This window comes from Vipera ursinii, assembly GCF_947247035.1.
Source record: "Vipera ursinii genome assembly, chromosome: 10".
Classification (NCBI taxonomy): domain Eukaryota; kingdom Metazoa; phylum Chordata; class Lepidosauria; order Squamata; family Viperidae; genus Vipera; species Vipera ursinii.
Window position 1 is genome coordinate 12334971 of NC_139520.1, and position 22162 is coordinate 12357132.

The window sequence follows — 22162 nt, forward strand, 5'->3', positions numbered from 1 at the left end:
GCATGCGCCAAGTCGAGCTTGGCGAAGATGGCGGCGTCCTGGATCGTGGCGAGGACCTGCTTCACCGTCGGGACCGGGTAAGCATGCTTTTTCATTCCAATGTTGAGGGTCGCTTTATAGTCGGCGCAGATCCTCACATCCCCATTGGGTTTGAGGGGTGTGACGATCGGCGTCTCCCATAAACCGCCCTCAACGGGTTCTAAAACTCCGAGGCCTACAAGCCGGTCGAGCTCGGCCTCGATTTTTTCTTTTAAGGCAAAAGGTACCCTCCGGGCCTTAAGCCTGATTGGATTTACTGAGGGGTCTAGGTTAAAATTAATGGGGGGCCCTTTGTATTTGCCTAGAGATCCATCGAATACGTCTGCAAATTCTTTGCAGACGGATTCGAGGGTCTTATTTCTAATCACAGAATTTATTCCCCCTATCCAAATTCCCAGGGCAGGAAACCAATTAAGCCCTATTAAGCTAGTCCTATTCCCCTCCGTAACTACCACATCTAAGACCCCCTTAAATCCCTTAAAATTAACTCTAAGGCTGGTCTTTCCCTTTACGATTATTGGACTTTTTTGGAAGTCCATTAATTGAATATTTGTTGGGCTAAGTGGAATTCTTTTTCCACTTAGTTGTTCAATTTTTTCCAGGGTTTCAGTGGAAATTATCGACACTGAAGCCCCAGAGTCAATTTCCATTCTGCAAGGAACCCCTTGCAGAAGGACTGTGATTTTTAATTTTCCGTCCGGAAAATTGTGCCCCCTTCCCTGCCTTTTCCGATTGACTCGGGCCACCTCCCCTGGGTTTGAAAATTTCGCCCGGGATCTAGGGGTCTCCTTGCCACTAGCATTGGGGGTTACCTTACCCTCTGGCCACACATCGACTTCATTCAGACGGGAGTCCCGGACGCGGTTTCTGCAGATGGCCTGGATGTGGCCGGTCTTGCCGCAAGCCCTGCACTTGGCGGTGCGGAATCGGCAGGAAGCGCGGGGATGGTTGCCGCCACAGCTGCCGCATCGGTTCTGGGTGTCGTTGTCGCGCGGTCTGGTTGCGGTGTCCCGCCACGGTCGTTGTGCCCCGGTCGGTGGTCTCTGCGGTGTTGCGGGTTGTTGCCGGCGGCCGGGTTCGGGCCCTTCGCTTCTAAGTTGTCTGGGTGCCATCTTCCCAAATCGCCTGGAGACTTCGGCGATCTCTTCCTCCCACTGCTGATCCACCTCCCCGCAGTCCACATAGCCCTCTTGGTTAATTTCAGGTGCTGTCGCCATGCTACTGCGGGGGGGGTCGCGATACCCGGTTGACTCATACGTTAGGAGTTCGTCGAGCACTTCCTGTAAATCGCCAGTAGGTTTGGCGATTATTCTGTTTTGTAATTGTTCATCGCGTAAGCCTAGCACAACTCTGTCCCGAATCCTAATTTCTAAATTATCGTATTTGCAACGAACTGCGGCTTCCCTAACGGCAGCGACGAATTTCTGTATGGACTCCCCCGGTCTCTGATTTCTCTTCTCGAAGATGCGCCGCCAAAAAAGTTCGGACCTTCGGGGAGTAAAGTGCACCTTTAGTTTTGCAAGGAGGTCGGCATAGGGCACGCTGGAGACTGGTTGTGGCTGGCACAGCCCGACAGCGACTCTGTAGACCGGTGTGCCGCAAATTGTCAAAAGTGCCGCCGCTTTTTTTCGGTCGTCGGTGATTCCGTTCACTAACAGGAATCCTTCGACCTGACCAATATATTCTTCCCAATCTTCGGGGAAGTTAGGGTCAAATTCCTTCAATGACCCGATTTGCGCCATTCGGAGAATTTTTTTTTTCCTATTCTGCCGCGGCCGCTCGGTTGACTGTGACTCGCTCAGACTTTGCCGCCTTCACGACAATTCTTCCTAATCTCTGGTCTTCTGTCAATCCCACCTTCGTCGCCAGTTGTTTGGTTCGAATTGACGAGGACTCAGAGTGGTTAACACTGAACGAGTTTATTGAATACACAAAGTCAACTGTCAAATGTCAAATGTTGCAACCCTTTTATAGAGAAAGCGTTTGAACTGTAACCAATACAAACAGTCTGTTTTCCCGCTCCTTGGTTGTGGCGTCCAATGATTGCACCTTATTTTCCCGCTTTAAACCTTGCAAAGCTGCACAGTGTTTGCAATATCTTTTATGGCTTATTGCTAACTATTTACATACACAACAGAGGGGATGAATTTTATGCTGTACTGATTGAATAGAGATTGGGCTAGGTGTAGATATATGTATATATAAACACCATTAGCTACTCACTGAAGCTTAAAATGAAGGATTTGAATTGATTCTCCAAATATAGAAAACAGAATACACATGGATAGGTAAAGAATAACTGTCAGTTCACTTCTAGGGCCCAACTAGATGGCAAACACCTAGTTAATCTTAATATTTCTAGGTGCCTTCAAATCAGTATTGGCTTGACTTCTGGTGACTGCCTGGACAGGTCCATGAAATTTTCTTAGCAAGATTTCAAAACTAGTTTTCCGTTGTCTGCTTTCTAAAACTGAGAGAAAGTGATTGGTTCAATCACTTGTGCCTAAAGCAGGACAAAAGGTCATGAACACCCAGGCTGATTCCTTAACTTAATACAGCAAGCTGGCTTTCTAACTGACCTATTTTATGGATCAGTCACAGTACTGCTGGGCTACCGCTGCTTGTAGGAGCCTCATAAGGTTGCTGGTATGCTTTGAAGTCCAACGCTAGGTTCTGATTGCCATCTTTAAAGACCATAGTTACTTGGGCCTGTCTTTCCAACTTAGATTTGTGTATTTGAGAATGTCTGCTGATTATTCCTGCTTATCAAAAAGCATGGAATGAGAAGGTGTGAAGGTAGGCTGTTTTTTTTTTAAGTTGTCCTCTCCTTTGGAACAGTTTTCCCTCCAACGGAAGGATGGTCCTCCCTGCCATAATCTTCAAGAAGCTAGTAAAACATTGGAAACACCAACCCAAATGTTATATTGGAGGTCCTGTATTCATGACTATTGTTGTTATGCTAATAGAAAAGAATATACTGTATGTAGCTCAGGGTTGAAACACTAACACTGATAATGTTGTCAAATGTCAGCTGCCGCCTTATGCTTGCTTGTGCTTCACTACCATGCAGTGACAGTCTGCCATGGATTTTGGGAAGAGTGAATGCTTGAGGGAAAATGAAAGTAACCACTGTAACTCCCTGAGAGGCTGCTTCAAGGTCACCTGGCTGGGAGAAGAAGGCAGCTGCATAGCAACCTACACAAGTGACCATTTTGAAAACATCTTACTTAAATCTGGTTATGGGAGGGTCAGCAATAGGAGGCAGTTAAAGGAGGGAAAAACTGAACTTAGGGATTTTGGCATGCATTTCTCAGTTCTAGCTATGCTTGATCACAATACATTTGACTTGTAATAAAACTATTCCTTTCCCAACAAATGGAGCCAAGGATCATTTTTACTTAGAGATTTAAGTAGTGGTAGGTCTGACACCTAGTTGGGTAATAAAATGTCTTCAAGCAAACAAAGAGGATCAGGGGACTGGAGGCTGAAACATATAAAGAACGGTTGCTGGAATTGGGTATGTCTAGTCTAATGAAGAGAAGGACGAGGAGTGACATGATAGCAGTGTTCCAATATCTCAGGGGCTGCCCCAAAGAAGAGGGAGCCAAGCTATTCTCCAAAGCACATGAAAGCAGGACAAGAAGCAATGGATGGAAACTAATCAAGGAGAGAAACAACCTAGAACTAAGGAGAAACTTCCTGACAGAACAATTAATCAGTGGAGCAACTTGCCTCCAGAAGCTGTGAATGTTCCAACACTGAAAGTTTTAAGAAGAGACTGGACAGCCATTTGTCTGAAAAGGTAGAAGGTTTCCTGCCTGAGCAGGGGGTTGGACTAGATGACCTCCAAGGTCCCCTCCAACATTATTATTATTATTATTATTATTATTATTATTATTATTATTATTATTATTATTATTATTATTATTATTATTATGGCAAACAACCAAGCTCAGAGAACACCTAGGACTTTGCTTTGTTATTAGTAATAAGGTTGTTGTACTTACTCTTTTATGATTGTTCTAACTTCAACATTTGACCTATAGTCATCTTTGATTGTGATGGAAGACAAATAAATACAACCTTAGGATTAAAGTTGATGCCGGCATCAACTTCCCTCCGTCCAGTGCGCTCCCACAGAGAGGGCCTCCTCAGGGTGCCACCGATCAGAGAATGTCGATTGGTGGCCCCCAGGGGGAGGTCCTTCTCTGTGGGCGCCCCGGAGCTATGGAATCGGTTGCCGGTTGAGCTCTGGATGGCGCCCGACCTTCGCTCCTTCCAACGCGATCTGAAGACGCATTTGTTTGAACAAGCCGGCTTGGTCTGATAGGGGGTGGGTTGGGTTTTTTTATTGCTCTTAACATTTGTATTTATTGTTTTTACTTGGGCATTATGTTTAATTCCTTTTAACTTTTGTATTTTTTGTATTTTATACATCTGCCCTGTTCACCGCCCTGAGTCCTTCGGGAGAAGGGCGGTATATAAATAAAAATAAAAATAAAAATAAAAATAAAAATAAAAATAAAAATAAAAATAAAAATAAAAATAAAAATAAAAATAAATAATAATAATAATAATAATAATAATAATAATAATAATAATAATAATAATAATAATAATAATAATAATAATAAAGTAGGCAAATTCAAACCAGTTCAGGCCCTCCATGTGGAAAGAACATCAGTAAAATGAACACAAACTGATTCCCTATAAGAACACAGAAATGTTCCCACCATTCTTTGATAATGCCTCTATTTTTGGGCTTCAGAACAAAAATAGAAATGAATATCAAATCAACCCAGGGACCAACATCACAAAATCTTTACCCTGACTAAAAATAATCCAATTAGCATTCATTCTAATAAGCAAGGCACTAAGCAGGACAGGATATCATGGCAACACATTTTAGGAAAGACACTACAACATGTTAAAGAAATGAAAGCTAACAATAGAAGCAATCTAGAAAATATTAAAGGAAAATTAAGGATGAAAACAATAACTCCAAAAAGTGATCTTCTGTTGAGGAGTAAGAATAAATACAAATATATTTCCTCCCCCCCAAAAAAAAATCAAAGAAAACAAACAATAAAGTTTGTTTACGCTAAATTTCAAATATTATTTCAGCAAATACATCAATGAATGATAAGCCGCTACATTTAAATGCAGACTGGTACTGAATGCATAAGAGTGGTTTCATAAAGGTTACAGTTTATTAAGCCTTAGTAGAATTTAAATTGGGATATCTTTCTTTTTCAAAGGGAGGGGGAAGAAGGAGGGGGATTTGTAATGTCCTCCTGTAATCATGTCCTTTTGGCAATATTGGGTATTTTTAATCCACTAACAGAAAATCTCAGGATTTTATTCTGTAGCAGCTGCATATCTTCTAAGAGCTTCCATTTAAGTAATTTTCATGCATTTTAATCTATTTAATGATCAATGCTCTGTTGATTTCTGTTCCTGATTCTATTGTGTATTTCATTTGCATTGTTTGAGGTGCAAGTATAAGCCATGCACAGCAAAAATCAAAGGAACATGAGTCAATATGTTGTTTCATAGTTCCATATTCTATAAATCACACTCCTTTATTAATACCATGTTGTCAGTATTTGTCAGAGTGTGGGGTGATATCTACAAGCCATTGCTGCACACCTGTATCCTTTCTACACACGAGTTCCAGAAACTTGGCAACTTTGACTAATCTGCCAGCCATAGCAAAACCTAGCTTCCATAGAATGCAAATACATTTAAAAGGCAGAGGAAAAATGATGATGGAGAAGAATTTAGTGCCATTCCCAAGTCAAGATATAAAAACAAACCATAAAAAAGGAGAAAAGTTGGGCCTTTGTAGGATTTACAATGCTTTGATAGAATTATACATAGGAAATAAGGAGCAATCAGCAAATATATTCAGAATGAGTTGAAGAGACTTAACCATTAACAGATAATGAGATTGCAGAGGTCAGGCTGTAAAACGTGAGATAATGAGACTGGAAAATAAATATACTGTAGGTATTAGACTTACAACCTGAATAACATGAACATAAAGGCAGATTCATAGTTGAGCCGCAGACATAACATTATAATGAGAATATACTGTACAGTAATTTCTTTTTTGGACAATCTTACAGCTGAGAATTTGGTAGACAAGGCAAAAAACTATGAATTGTTTACTATAGTCAGGAGCAATGAAAGACTTTTCTATACAAAGAAAACAACATTGCCTTGCACGGTATTTCTGCAGATCTCAATCACAATGACATCCCATCTGCATCCTTTATGGGCCCACTTTATTTTTCTCACCCGTTCTTCCTACTCAAGCAGCTGAAGTGGCTTGTAGTAAAAGCCGTAATGTAGGAAAACAATTTTGTCTTACTGCTTCTACTTTTTCAGATCTTAAGATTGTATTGAAAACTACCTTCTGATTTCCAAGTGTTCTCTTCCAGGCATGTCAAACTCGTGATGTCAGGTGATGTCGCGTGACGTATCGTGACTTTTCCCCCATTGCCAGCAATGGGGTGGGCGCGGTTTCAATATGATGCATCCGGCCTGCGGGCCGGCAGTTTAACATGACCGATTCGTATTTGGTTGCTACTACTTTTTGACTCGTTTTTTTTATTTTCAAAGTCGTTTGTTACAACATCTTTCAGACTGTCATGAAATAAGGATTATGAGATTGCATTATTGTTGTGAACGTGGAAAGCAATTGCTCTTTTGTTTTTCTGCCCACCATCCCTTTGCAGCCTCCCTGGCTGACCTTCTTGATCTGGAAAGATCCCCGAGAAGAAGGATCTGGTGATAATTTTCTCTGAGGTGCAGTTGAAACTTGGAATCAAGGAAGGCTGTGGATTGCCAGGAAATGACATTACGGGGTGGAAATTATGCCATTGACTAGATCATAATTAAGGTACATGCCAAAAATCCACATCTCAGAAATGTTATTCTTCTAATAGGATACATATACATATACTCCTGCGAGTCCCTTGGACTGCAAGGCGATCAAACCGGTTAGTCCTAGAGGAGATCAACCCTGACTGCTCTTTAGAAGGCTAGATCCTGAAGCTAAAACTCAAGTACTTTGGCCACCTAATGAGAAGGAAGGACTCACTGGAGAAGAGCCTCATGCTGGGAAAGATTGAGGGCAAGAGAAGAAGGGGACGACAGAGAATGAGGTGGCTGGATGGAGTCACTGAAGCAGCAGGCGTGAGCTTAAATGGACTCCAGAAGATGGTAGAGGACAGGAAGGCCTGGAGGAATGTTGTCCATAGGGTCGCGATGGGTCGGACACGACTTCGCAACTAAGAACAACACATACACATACACATACACATACACATACACATACACATACACCTACACCTACACCTATACCTACACCTACACAGACACAGACACAGACACATACACATACACATACACATATACATATACATACATACATACACATATACATATACATACACATACACATATACATACATACATATACATATACATATACATACACATACACATACACATATACATATACATACACCAACCAACCAACTAATCAAACTCTGTCGAGATTCTCAGTCACCCAAAGGTTCTTTTTCAAAAGGCAACTGGAATTTTTTTTCCTTGAAGACATTTTGCTTTTCATCCAAGAAGCTTCTTTGTTTCTTTCAGCAGTTTACACCTTTAGAACACAGTCCTTTCAGCAGTTCCAAAAGGTTCCACACCCATTTGCACTATTCAAGTGACCCTCAAGTGACCCTGAGGGCATAGATAAAACTCCAAGTGGTTTCAATGACTTTCAGAGGGAGTGTTAACAAACAGATGACTGCAAAGAATATAAATCCTCCCATTCTCCACCATTCAGTCAGAACTGAAGAAGCTTCTTGGATGGTGGTGTTGGTGCTGGTGTGGGTGATGGTGCTGGTGGTAAAGAGGAGGAGGAGGAGGAGGAGGAGGAGGAGGAGGAGGAGGAGGAGGAGGAGGAGGAGGAGGAGGAGGAGGAGGAGGAGGAGGAGGAGGAGGAGGACTTCTTTCCAAGAACTCGCATCACATTATATCACTGACTTTGTTGTTAGGTAGATGAATTTGAACTAGAACAACAAACCCAAATATAATATGTAATTCTCTGCAACAGGTGCCCAGATTTTCTGTGACTTATTTTTGTGGCATGTTTTCCCCCACTTTATGACATTTTTCAGAAAACTATTGCCTATCAATAGAGTTTAGCAGCCCATACTTCCACAGCAAGAGAAGGTTATCCTCAGGTTTGTAACCAAAGACAAGAAGTAAAGATATTGGCTGAACAAAATATTGGGCAGAGGGATGTATATAAGAGAGAGAGAGAGAGAGAGAGAGAGACAGAGAGAGAGAGAGACAGAGAGAGAGAGAGACAGAGAGAGACAGAGAGAGAGAGAGAGAGAGAGAGAGAGAGAGAGAGAGAGAGAGAGAGAGAGAGAAGAAATCTGAGTGTGATATATAAACACATGCACTCACATATACATATATGCATGCATGTGTGTGCGCACGTGTGTGTGTGTGTATCTCACACACAGGTATTTCTTTTGCATATACAGTATGTGTATATGTGTGTGTGCGCACGCATCTTTCTCTGTGAATGTGTGTATACACATACATACATACATACATACATACATACATACACATGCATTCTTGGATCTTTCTTTGCTAATAAATTTGCTTGGACAGAATCTTTATAATAAACCCTTCCAGTGAAAACTGTCAGTTTCAGTTAATCTAAAGTTCTCTCCTTCCTCTAAATTTCATATTTGGTTTCATTTCACATTGATTTGCAAGTCTACCTCATCCAAAAGGCCGCAGAAAAATGCAGGCAAATTTGTTCATCTTTCTGTTAGTCTTCAAATACTTCCAGACAATGTGGTTTGGAGCAAACATTTATTGATTTACTTATTTCTCCATTTTCTTTATGTTGCAAAAGATGTGATTTTGGAGTATCAAGGTATTCTGGTGTTGGGTTTAATTTAGGAAAAATGAATTGAGCTGGATTAATTTGTATCAGGAGAGAAAGTGAAATGGGCGTTTTTATCATTAAAAAGATAAAAATATAACTAGTTTCCATCCATTGCTTCTTGTCCTGCCTTCAGGTGCTTTGGAGCTTGGCTCCCTCTTCTTTGTGGCAGCCCCTGAGATATTGGAACACTGCTATCATGTCACCCCTCACCCTTCTCTTCATTAAACTACACATACCCAATTCCAGCAACCATTCCCGATATGTTTTATCTTTATAATACTATTCAAACTTAGTTCAGGAGTTATTTTGAATAAGTACATGGTCATAATTTGGCAATAACATGTATTAATTTGCATGAATTTAGTCCATCAATCTAACTTTTTTTTTAAAGGAAGGTGTTGTATGTGGGTTTCTGCGATAAACACACAATTCTTAAAATGGTTCTTCGTTTCTCCATTATTCAGTTTTGCAGAACCTAATCAACAGTAAGAGGTCAATTTCAAAAGTTTGCTTGTCAGCAAAAGGGATTTGTTTTGCATTTATGAATGGCTAATAAGCCTGCATTTCACAATAATTAATAGTAATTAACCTTTCAAATCTTATTCGGGTGCCTGTGCATCTCCCTGCCTGTTTGTTACTGTGCAGGAGTTCAAGTGTTTTCCCGTACAGAGGTCCTCCATCTGTCTCTCAACTGTTTTCCCTGAAAACCTAGTAATTGAAACTATGGAATAATTATAAATAAATTAATTGTATGGTTGCATATGAAAGATGTAAAAACTGGAGAAAAAAACAAACAAACTTCCAAAGAGCTAAAAATAACATCACTAGTGGAAGTGTTAGTACTAGTAGAGGAATTCCCAAAGAATCATAGAGTTAGAAGGAAACGTGGAGTCTACTAGTTTAACAAAATGTCCAGGACAAAAAAACCTGAAATAATTTCAGACAAATGGCTGCCAGATTTTTTTTTTAAAAAAAAAATCTGGACAATTTATATCAAAGTATATGTAACATACATAAAACTCCTTGAACCAAAGGGATTCCATCCACCGTACCCCCAAATCTTGGAGAACAATAAGACCTTCAAGGGTCTCAGGAATCTGGGAGTTGAGATGGGAATTCTCTAGATCTCAGGAGACATCATTCCAGATCAGCAGATACAATGACAGAGAAAGCATACTTACTGGGTTTCAAGAGTTAATGCTCTTTGACCATGGGGAACTAGGATGTGCCAGTAAGTAATTGTAACTGGAAGTAACTGTATTAGTTCTTACTGGTCAAGGAAAAACCACAGGAGATAGACAGTTCCTCAAATGACAGGTGATAAGCAACCCCTTGAATTGCACTCAGAAGCACACTATCAGTGCAGCTCACAAAGAAGGAGTGTGACATGTGCATATCGAGGTAGGTATACCACTTTTTGTCCTGCTGCATTTTGGAACAATTGCTGATTTTAACTGGTTGTGAAAAGCAGCCTCATTGCAACAGTTGAACTCAGGTTGGCCAGCCTGTTGTCAAAAGATAGAATTGGATATCATTGGCATACTGATACTGGATCCCAAACCAGTATTTACTATCATCTAACAGTTTGGTCTAACCAGGAGACAGTGAGTTCTAGTTCCACTTTGGGCACAAAAGCCAGCTGGGTGACTTTGGGCCACTCACAGACTCTCTCAGCCCAACTCACCTCACAGGGTTATTATTGTGGGGGAACTAGGAAGAGGAAGAAGTATTGTGCATGTTCACAGCCTTGAGTTATTTATAAAAATAACCAAGGCAGGATATAAATGAATGGATGGATGAATGTTGAGCAAGAGGGGAGAGAATGTTAAACCTTGTCACAATCCAAAAAGAAGTGGTTTAGGGAGTGACTTCTTCTCCTCTCCCCCCCTCCATGACCATCATTGACTAGAACTGGACTTGAAGAAAGAACTACCACAGTAGCAATAGCAATAACATTTAGTCTTATCAAATGAAAATGATGAAGTTATCTATTTAGGCTTGCATTCCATATCATATCTCCAATTCCTGACCCCTATAACTAGTTCAGAAGAATGCCATGGTCAGAGGTATCAAAAGCTGCAGGAAGATCAAGGAGCACAAGGATGGATGCCTCCCCCTGTTTTGATTCCTCCACAGGTCATCAAAAGGGGTGACCAAAATCTCAACCAGCAATTTATCCAAACAAGTCTAGATAATCCAGTTCCTCTAGGATTTTCTGTAATTACAGTGTGCACACTGGTGACCATCTACAGAGAAGGGAAGTGGTGGAAATGATGCTTCAGATGATGTGAGGCATATTGGAGACAAGCAGTGCTTTTTTTGTAAAAGAAAAAGGTGCCGGAACTCACACATGTCATACAACCCGCCTTGCCTACCCTACAATGTTTCATCCAAAAAAGGTGCCGGAACTCCGTTCTGAGCGTTCTATGAGAAAAAAAGCCCTGGAGACAAGTATATTGCCATATGCCTAAATGAGGTAGTGTGTGTTGTCTCCAGGGTGCAAAGCATCTTATTGATTTGAATTCCACCTGCCACTTGTACTCCTATTGTTGGAAACAGGCTGAGTCATATTTCTAGGAGGGTCATTGTACTCAAGAGAACACCTAGTCGTGAATAGTTTAATCAGCACTCATTTACGGAGTCTACTTCAACTCTGAATCCAACCCAAGTATTACAATCATGCACCCATTTACCAATATATAAATCCCATGCACTTCAGCTGTGTAATTGATGTAGGATTGCAATCTTAAACATTCATACCATTGTTCTCTGAACACCCAGAGCATGATCCTTTATGAACCAAGGGCATTCAATGCGATCTTTTTCCTGTTCATATTTCAAAACAAATTATAGTCACCTGGTCAAAGTTCTTCAATCTTCCCATACACAAACTTTCCTTTGTATTATCTTAAGCCATAAATTAGGTGTTTATATATAAGAGGCAATTTAGCATATTGTATATACTTTATACAAAAGAAACATCATGGAAACAATAAACATCAGGTCAAGTAGGGTGTAAATAGCTAAGATGTATTATAATAGCTGTTTAGCCAACTGTTTAGTGAACAAGTGATGCCATTCGGAGCTTTCTTTTTTAAAAAAAATGAGGAAAAAAACCTGTTCAATGCCTTCAGTTTGCTCAGAAAACTGAATTGTCTGGCTTAAACCTGAAACAGAATTTGGAGAAGATGTGATCATACATCTACTATATGAGTAAAATTTCATGGGGAAACAAAGAATGCTCTGAGACATTTAGTGCAAATTCTGAGATCTAGAATTAGCCATTTAAGGATACAGGTAGTCCTTGACTTATGATCAATTACTTAATGACTACTCCAAGTTACAAGAGAAAAAAAAAGGGGGGGGGAGTTTTAACCAGAATCTGAAGTTCTAGTGTCAGGCACTCTCCCCCAATAGTCATGTGACCTCACTTTGGTCACCCAGCAACACAGCCATATTTACGTCCATTTACAGTATTCCATAGTCATGTAACCACATTTTACAACAGTTTGACCAAAAAAACCAGCACTTTCTTCTGGTTTTCAGCAAAACCACACTACAGCAAACAATGGGTTTGCTTAATGACTGTGGCATTCATTATATACAACCATTCTGTGGTTGTAAAATCAGGTTGGTCACATGACTGACCCAGTTTATGACCATTATGACTTACAACTAATGGGCAGGCTCAATTATGGTCTTAAATCTAGGACTAGCTGCAGTGTTCCTATTTGTTGCTATCTGCTCATCAGTCATGTTGACTTACGGTTTGCACTATTCTATTACCTGTCTGTTACCATAATCAGTTAGCATTTCATCAAGACAGCATCAATCCTCACTGCTCACTCCCATTCATAACTTCCCTATTTCAGCCTTTTTACTTCTGAATGCCTTTGGGGTAGCAGGTTTTTCAACTCCCAAAATTCTCAGCAAAGGCTGAAATTGTCTTGATTTTGAATCCATTGATTGGAAGGGAAAAAGCTGTGCTGAAGCTGCAAACCTCTTTCTTACTCATGGGTGCTGCAAATCTTATCTAGTCTTTCTCTTTGAGCTGCCGAAAGATAGACACTTGGAAAATGAATTGCTTGCCAGTATACAGAACATAATGCAAATGCATCCTTATTCTCAGAAGAATGAAACAACAACAGCATCAGCCAGGCCAATAGATGTGCAATGATAAATTTGCAATTCATGTGTTAAAAAAGTGCTTTTCAAAACTGATTTAAAACCAGGGAGGCAAAAATAGGGTGAGGCTCCTGACAAGTTAATTAGCCAAGAACACAGGATGAGGACAGCCCCATCTCTTACTAGCATCTTCCATAAAACAAGAGTGGGGTCATGGACTTTCCATCTTCCTTTCTTGTTGAAAAATTCTCAACCCACAAATTGTCACCTTCACTTGAGCTGTGTTAATGAGATGCCCATTCAGTTTGTGCCAGCACAAAGATCATACATATGCTTGATGTCAGAGGCTAGCATGTTAACAGGACTTGCAGTTGAGTCATGTCCAACTGTGTTTCGTACCCACAGTTAACAAACTAAGTACATTGGATGAGCAAATTTTTATCTACATTTATCAGGTGTATCCAGCCTTGGCAACTTTAAGATCTGTGGACTTCAACTCCCAGAATTCCTGGCTGGGAAATTCTGGGAATTGAAATCCACAAGTCTTAAAGTTTCTTATATTGAACAACCCTGTTCTAGATGAAGAAATGAAATGGAATATCTCCCTAAAATACCTAGACTGACATGATGATGTTATCTATTGAGTTTTGTCTGACCTTTGGGGATTCTATGGGCCAGGTCTCTCCTCATCTTCCAATCTTGCACTATCTCTTTGAGATGTTTTGTGCTCTGGCTGGTGTCCAGTCACTGCATTCTTTGATAGCCTGGATTCCTTTTACCGCCAATTCTTCCAAATATACTTGCTTTCTCCACTGAAGTCCCCTGTATGACCAAAGTGAGACACAGTTTCGTGGTTTTGCTAGACTGACATAATACACATTAACCTCATATAAGTAGTCCTCAATTTACAGCTGTAATGCTTCTTAGTTTTTCATCCTGCAATCCCTTGAGGGGTAAAAGGTTAGTTAACTATTAGTTTAAAAACAGTTAAAGAAAGAATAATCCTTAATATGGCTCTCACATGGTTGGAACATCCATGTAAATGCTTAATATTCTATTGTGAAACCGATGGGAAATAAATACACAGTTGGATCACTAGAATTTAGAAGGAACCCTTGTTGGGTCTAATGGCAACGTGAATGTATTTTTTCTTTTTCTTTTATTTATTTATTTTTGCTATTACTCCTGCTGTTTGACAAGATGATTTCATTTTCTCACCAGTGGTGCTGTATGACACCTGCATGGTGACAGGTTGCTTGGAGTTTTCAGAATTTCTGCCTAATTGACTAATGAAGCCATCTGTAATTCAAGTGGTGTTAAGTGAAATCTGTTGTTGCTTGATGCTGCAAGTAGGGCTCATGATTGTAGAAATCCAGTCTGAACTTTTCTGAGTGGAAAAGTGAGAAATTACTGCAAAAGTCATACTGTTGACTCTGTGCTTGCTGATTTCAGGATTTGAACCTATTTAAGTAAAATTTCCAGGAAAATGTAGTTTGAAAGTAGACTTTGAAGGAGCTACAGGTTGTTAATAGTTTTTTTGCCTTGATCTGTCTATGGAGACACCTATCACCTGTTTACCACACAGTCCTGAGGGCACAGATAACCTCCAAGTGGCCTCAATGACTCTCAGAAAGAGTGCTAATGACCAGATGACCACAAGGAATACAAATTCCTCCATCCTCCACCCTTCAATCAGAACTGAAGAAGCTTCTTGGATGAGAAGTGAAATGTCTTCAGGCAAAAACAAAGGAAGTCCAGTTACCTTTTGGAAAAGCACCTTTGGGTTTAGTCTTGATCAATGTGGTGATGTTATCTTTAGATCTACTGGTGATAATATTGCCTGCTAACTTTTGCTGTTATAGTTACTACGATCTCAAATAATGTCAATGTGCACAGCCAGTGTTTTCAAGAATGTGTGAATCTATCCAAATATTAGTGTGACCCCTACGTATCTCAAAAAGTTATCAGGGAATTGGAATTTTTAATGTGACAAAAGTGGGAAATTAATAAATTTCTTGTGCAAAGCAGCTGCAATTTGCCTCAGCAAGGAACTTTGCAGGCAGCTCCTTTCGCACATCTGGCAACTGGCTTTTATAAGGAGGGAATGCAATTTGCTTCCTAAAGCAATTTCAGAAATGTGCTTTGCTTTCCTGATGCATCAAGCAAAGCAGCCCTTCAGAGCTACTTTAGGAAGCCCTGTGTACAAGGATGGAGAGGAAGCATAATTGTCTTGAATTAATTACATTCTAATTCACTATAAATTACAGTTAAATTCCACATTTGCCCAATGTGTTTGGAAGGGTGCACAATCCCCGATCGTGCTTCCTAGGTCAAATGTCACTGATTTTAATACACATCGTACAAAGAGTTGGGGGTCAGCCATTGTTAAAATTGCAGGATTGTTCTTATAATCATCATGTGAATCGAGGTAGTTCAGGACCCAAAGACAGCCTCTTAGATGAACCAACTGAATGGAGCAGCCTGCTCCATCTGTTTCTGGATTAAAAAAAAAAAGATAGGTGGCGGATGCCATCCAAGAACATTGCAATTTCAGAGTAAGATTCCAGACTTAATCCCATTTGGGTCAAGCTGATATATGTGTTTCTATGCATTACATTTGTTGGGTTTGTAAGAAGGGTCAGGGTTAGGGTTAGTTAAGACTTCCCTATCCTGTCATGTCTGAGTCTAAGACATGCTACTCACCTCCGTTTCTTGACTGAGGAAGCCAGCATTGTTCATAGACATTTTCCATGGTCATGTGGCCAGCATGACTATATGTCAAAGGTGCACAGAAGCTGCTGCCCTTCCACCAAGGTGGTCTCTGTGGCCAGCCATTTGTCTGAAATGGTATAGGGTTTCCTGCCTGAGTAGGGGGTTGGACTAGATGACCTCCAAGGTCCCTTCCAACTTCTTCTTCTTCTTCTTCTTCTTCTTCTTCTTCTTCTTCTTCTTCTTCTTCTTCTTCTTCTTCTTCTTCTTCTTCTTCTTCTCCTCCTCCTCCTCCTCCTCCTCCTCCTCATTATTATTATTATTATTATTATTATTATTATTATTATTATTATTATTATTATTATTATTATTATCTACTCGCATTTGCATACTTTTGAACTGCTAGGTGGGCAGGCACTGGAGCAAGAATGGGAGCTCAGGTCTTGACCCGGGGCTGTCAGCAGTGCAGCTGACAAGCTCAGCATCTTTAACTGTTGAATCGTGTCCCCTTTGTTGGATTTATATACCGTACGCCCTTTTTTCAGCCAGTAATTTAGGACATTATTCATCGTGCTCACTTTCTCCAGTAAGCCTATGAAACAAATTAGGCCAGAGAAAATTATTGGCCCAAATCATCCAGTAAATACCCATGGCTAAACAGGGATTTGAACTTGGGTCTCCCGAGTCCCTGTTCAATATCTTAAATGATGTATTCTCCAGGCATCATTCTGGGATGTTGGAATTCAGCTCTTTCATCTTGCTCTTTGCACAGCATGCTGCTTATTCCTGCAGCTCGCTGTTGCTTTCTGTTTTAATTAAGCAAGGGGAGAGCCATCAGAACTTGACTGTATCCATCCAAATGGCCAGTAGATGCCAAAAAAAAAAACCTAGACAGAAAACCCTCCACTGAACTTTAAGGTCTACATTCTACACCAAGGACTAGGGTAATAAAAGCAATTAAGGTTTCAGACTATAATTTGGAAGATTCAGATCCACAAATACGTAGAAGCAAGCAAAGTTATAACCAGAAGCCAGCATGCCAAATAAATATGATTTCTTTTTTGGACCAAGTGATTAAATTAGAGACTAGAGAAATGCTATGAACATGGTACACTTGGAAGATCAGTAAAGCATTTGACAGACCACAATCTTACCAATTCTTGGTAAGATAGAAAAATGTGGGAAAGACAACATTATCCCCACATGGATTGTAACTGGTTAACAAACCACACTCAACATGTAGTCTTTAATTGAATTACATCTACATGAGGGAAGTAAGTCTCCTGGTTGAGGAGGGGGTTGGACTAGAAGGCCTCCAAGGTCCTTTTCAAGTCTGTTATTCTATTCTATTCTATTCTATTCTATTCTATTCTGTTCTATTCTATTCTATTCTGTTCTGTTCTGTTCTGTTCTGTTCTGTTCTGTTCTGCTCTGCTCTGCTTCTATTCTGTTCTGTTCTGTTCTGTTCTTTTCTGCTCTGCTTCTATTCTATTCTATTCTATTCTATTCTATTCTATTCTATTCTATTCTATTCTATTCTATTCTATTCTATTCTATTCTATTCTATTCTATTCTATTCTATTCTATTCTATTCCATTCCATTCCATTCCATTCCATTCCATTCCATATTTTCTATTCTATTCTATTCTATTCTATTCTATTCTATTCTATTCTATTCTATTCTATTCTATTCTATTCTATTCTATTCTATTCTATTCTATTCTATTCTAAATCCATGTTTATTCTCCACCATAGATGTTCACTAGATAACTCTGAGTCAGTTGCTCTCTCTCAGACCATCTTCATAAAGTGGATGCTTTGTGGGGGGGGGGGGGTTGAAGCAAGTAAGCTGTGTAGGCTGCTGTTGGCTTTTGGGGTGTGAGCATAACACCTCCAAAAGCTTTGATGCAGGTGGAGGGGGTTATTAGGAGAAGAGCCATTTCCCAAAGAGCCATTTCCCTCGTCCTCTTTGAGCTGCCCATATTACTTTCATTTCAACATCCAACAACAACAAAGAAACTTTTGGGGGAAACTGGGCTGACACCACAGAAGAGAAAGCAATCACAACCAAGACATGGAGGTGTGTTTAGGAAGTTAAGAAGTCAACTCAATGGTAGCTTTCCTTCCCCCCCCCCCCGCCTCCCCCATATTGCTTTTTGGCAGGATTCATGCTTCTCTCTCCAATTGTCAAATACACTCGACCTTCCAGGGCGATCTATTTGGATAGGGCTGTTTGATAAAAGCCCCATTCAGGAAACCAGCTGTGTAGAAATAGCTCAGGAGGAAAGGACTGGAGGTACAATCTGTTCAGGCCACATTTGCAAGAAGGTGTATGCTGTGCAGAATTGAATGGAAAAGCCCCAGCATGGCCTCTATGTTTACCGCATGCAGAAAAGAAGACTTGAATATCAATTGTATCTGCAGACTCACACTGGCCAAAATCTGGGGTTGCCTTTAAGCTCAGGTATATAGTCTTTATTAAATAAGGTACATATCAGTATTTTAACAGCTGCCCTTAAGCCTGCATTAGGCTATTACAAAAAAAAGTTTGTTTGATGTCCTCGAATTTTTTTTTTATGCAGTTGCCTCTACTGGGACACAATATGCATACCTAATACACATCTGGCCTAGGTAAGCTCGTACCCTGTTCAAAATATACTTTTTATATAGAATATGCAAATTATGGAATATAAAGCACTTGGTGGAGTGTGCTTTCTAGAATGTCAATTACCAATTGCCAATAGCTTGCTGTTGTGCCAGCGCAATCTTCATAAATATAGAATGTGCCCCATATAAAATATAATTTAGCAGCAACCATTATTCTTTTTTACACTAATATTAAGATCGTATATTATCAAACAGAGGAGAGGAAATAAATATGTTTCTTTAATTGAACGCATGTTTAATGATCACAACAAAAAGGGACCCATTTTGCAACAATTTGTTGACAAATCTTCAATACCACCCTACATTCAGACTGTAGCTCAGAGCTTCCATAGTTTTTTTAGCTTCAGTTGAACATAATATTGCTTGGTGCTGTTAAGGAGAAGTGTGAACCTCATGATTCTAGATGTGCTACCTCCCAGCCTTCTTATAGATCAAGAGTAGGCAAATATTCTAGGACCTATAGACTAATCTGGAACAGTAGGATTGTGCTGAGAGTCCTATCGTGAAATGGCTCTTATTTAACAGTTGACAATCCACAATATACCCATTAATCAGAGAGATACCCTAACATACTCTACGGAATGCATCTCAGTGGTTCTGAATCTTTTCTTCACCACAGAGTTTTTTTAAAATACCTTTTGTGACCATGGCCATGGAGTGCCAAGATACTTAACTCAAGATTTAAATCATTACATTTCTTCAAGCCTTTGCAGACCACCTTTGATGACAGATATCTCCCCAGGGGTTTGTGGACCACAGGTTGAGAACCACTGCCCTAACTCATCCAGGTTATATTAGATGTGGCAAAGAATTACTAGAAGCTATATTTCTATAGTGGTCTAGTAGTCATCACATTTTTGCAAATATTCTAAAATTACTCTATAGAATTAAAACAGAGAATGGACTGATGCTGATCCAGAAAGAGGTTGTGTTAAGATGGCATGTGTGTGTTCAGGTGTGTATATTCAACCATAAGGACAATTTGTGGAGAAGAGAGATCTAGAAAAGGTGGCATGGAGAAGCTGCTTTCTTGGTCATTCAGAGTGATGCTTCCTGCAGAACAAATTACATCACCACTAGACAGCTTAGCTTGTTCGCTGAATATCAGAACTTCCCTCTAGTCTGTGAAAACCTCACTTTATTCACATTATTCAATGAAAATAACTTTTCTCTTTCACTAGCCCCTTTAACATATTTTGCTTTTTTTAAAAAAAAAATGTGGACCTTCAATCATGAATGTATCATCCCATCAGCCTCATTTGGTCTTTCTACTGAACTGTACATCTATGCTCATTAGGCAAAACTAATTTATTCCTAAATATAAATAAATGATTAGAGAGTCAATCTTTGATGTTTCATTAATTCAACCTTTGATTTTCATTAAGAGGTCACCCTTTGTGACACATTTAGCATAAGCGTAACATTATAGTCTGTAATTCCGGTCTTCTACACAATTTTAACTTTGGAGTTCTCCCAAACTATTTGCTGATAATACAAATAACTAAATGGTACAAATAACTAAATGAAACTTGTATCTGTTGGTTTTAAGGCTTTCATGATAGAGAACGTTATTAGAAGATGCCTTGGTCCAAGAGATAGGAACAGTATGATTTCATTATCCTAAATTATGCCTGCATTTTCTCAAAATACTTTATTCCAATGCAATTCCAAAGCAAGCTTGTGTTAATGGTGTGCTGTAGGCAATCCTATTCCTGAAATATGGTAAATGTCTAAAGGCCCTTAACTCTGTGATGGTTTTGAGGGTAAATGTCCCCATTCAGGTACCAATTTGCTTTTCTTCCAAGATAAATGACCTTCTTGCAACTTCTTAATGTAGAATATATCCTCAACAACCTTGGGAAATGAGAACATGAGAATTAAATAATAAGGCAAAAACTATTTGATGTTAAAATTATAAGAACAATCATACAGAAATTATAGGGAAATTTGAAAATATACTGTGATCAGCTCTATTTCAATCCTATTTCTTTGTTTTCCTGCTTTCCTTCCAAACAATGAACAAATTGGTGTTAATTATCCATTTGGTAAATGAAAAAGTAATTAAAGTACTTTTGCTAACTTAGACTCATTTTATATAATTCCAGCAGATAGATGTGTTTTGAATGGATCCCATTCCAGCAAAATGTTTTTTGGCCATATGATGCAGAAGAATCCTACTGGAGCTATCTAACCATATTGGGTTTTTCCATATGTTCGGAGTTCTTGATTAGTCTATGTTTCTCTTACAGGTGAGGAACATGATATAATGATGATGGTGGTGGTGGTGATATCCATTCAGTCATGTCCAACCTTTGGGAATTTGATGGGCCTGGTCTCTCCAAATCTTCCAATCTTTCACTACTTCTTTGAGTTGTTCTGTGTTCTGGCTGGTGTCAGCTTTGATGGTGTCCAGCCACCATGTTCAACTGGACAACATTGATAAAAATGGAGCCATTTCAGCTCAATTTTCTTTTATTCCTTTGGTGAATGTATGTGCAACCAAATCAATTGGCTTGCAATAAATGTGTTATTAAAATAAAGCCCATTTCCACTATTAAGCAACTATCAGGGGCAAATTAATCACATATAGCATGACACAAGTGGAGATAAATCACCTCTCACCACTGTAATTTTGATCTGTGACAAATACTGTACATCAGATTCTATATGTAATATAAATGTATAGAACAGCTTTGATCTGATGCTAATCATTGATTTAGATGAGCAATATGATCATCTGAATCAATTTCCAAAATTGAAATGATTCCATTTTATAAATAATTTAAGAGGGGGAGGGGATGAGATTTTGCAAATTTAAATTATGTTTGATTCCCTGTTTTAGTTCAGAAAGTTTTGTTCCTGTTCCAAAGAGTCAATACTGCCTTGACAGCATGTAACTGATTATTCAGTGTTAAATCACTCATTTGAACAGACATTTTTCCAATTCTTTATTTCCCAGAAAATCCAGCAGACACTGGGAAATATTAGGAACCTGTTGGAAAGAGAGATGTTTTGCTTGATTTCCTTCTTCCTTCCTCCTAAGAGTAGTAGACTTCTGAATATTGAATTTGAAAAAAAGTTGCATCTGTGGTCCACACAGATAAAATAGGAGGAAGTTGTATTTTTGTTCCTGGTCTCAGACAGAAATATGACCTTTTGCATGTTCAACTGACCTTTATCAGATTTTATGTAGTTTTAAGGTTCTGACTGGATCATTTATTCTTCTTTCTAGCCATCTAGTATATGTGGCATATACCATTTCCCACCTATGAGTTTTTAAGAAGAACTAATAGTTTCTTTATGGAGCATACTTTTATCCTGTTCAGGATTTTGCCCCCCCCCCCAAATCACCACCACCACCAAAAAGCAAAAGAACAAAATACATTTCATTTATTTTATGACTTTCTGACACTCCCAGAATTCATTGCTAACTAAGATAATTTGAAATCTCCAGCTTCTTTTCCTGACAGATGGCCCTGATAACAGAAGATGCTACAGCACATAATGCCTACCGAGGTCTGGTGTGTGGTTTTTTTTCCTTAGCCAGATTCACTCACTTGTCATGCAGCACAAAATCTTGCATTCTCTAAGATAGGATCCCAGGCCAAGATCAACCCAAAATGACAACAGATGTGACAC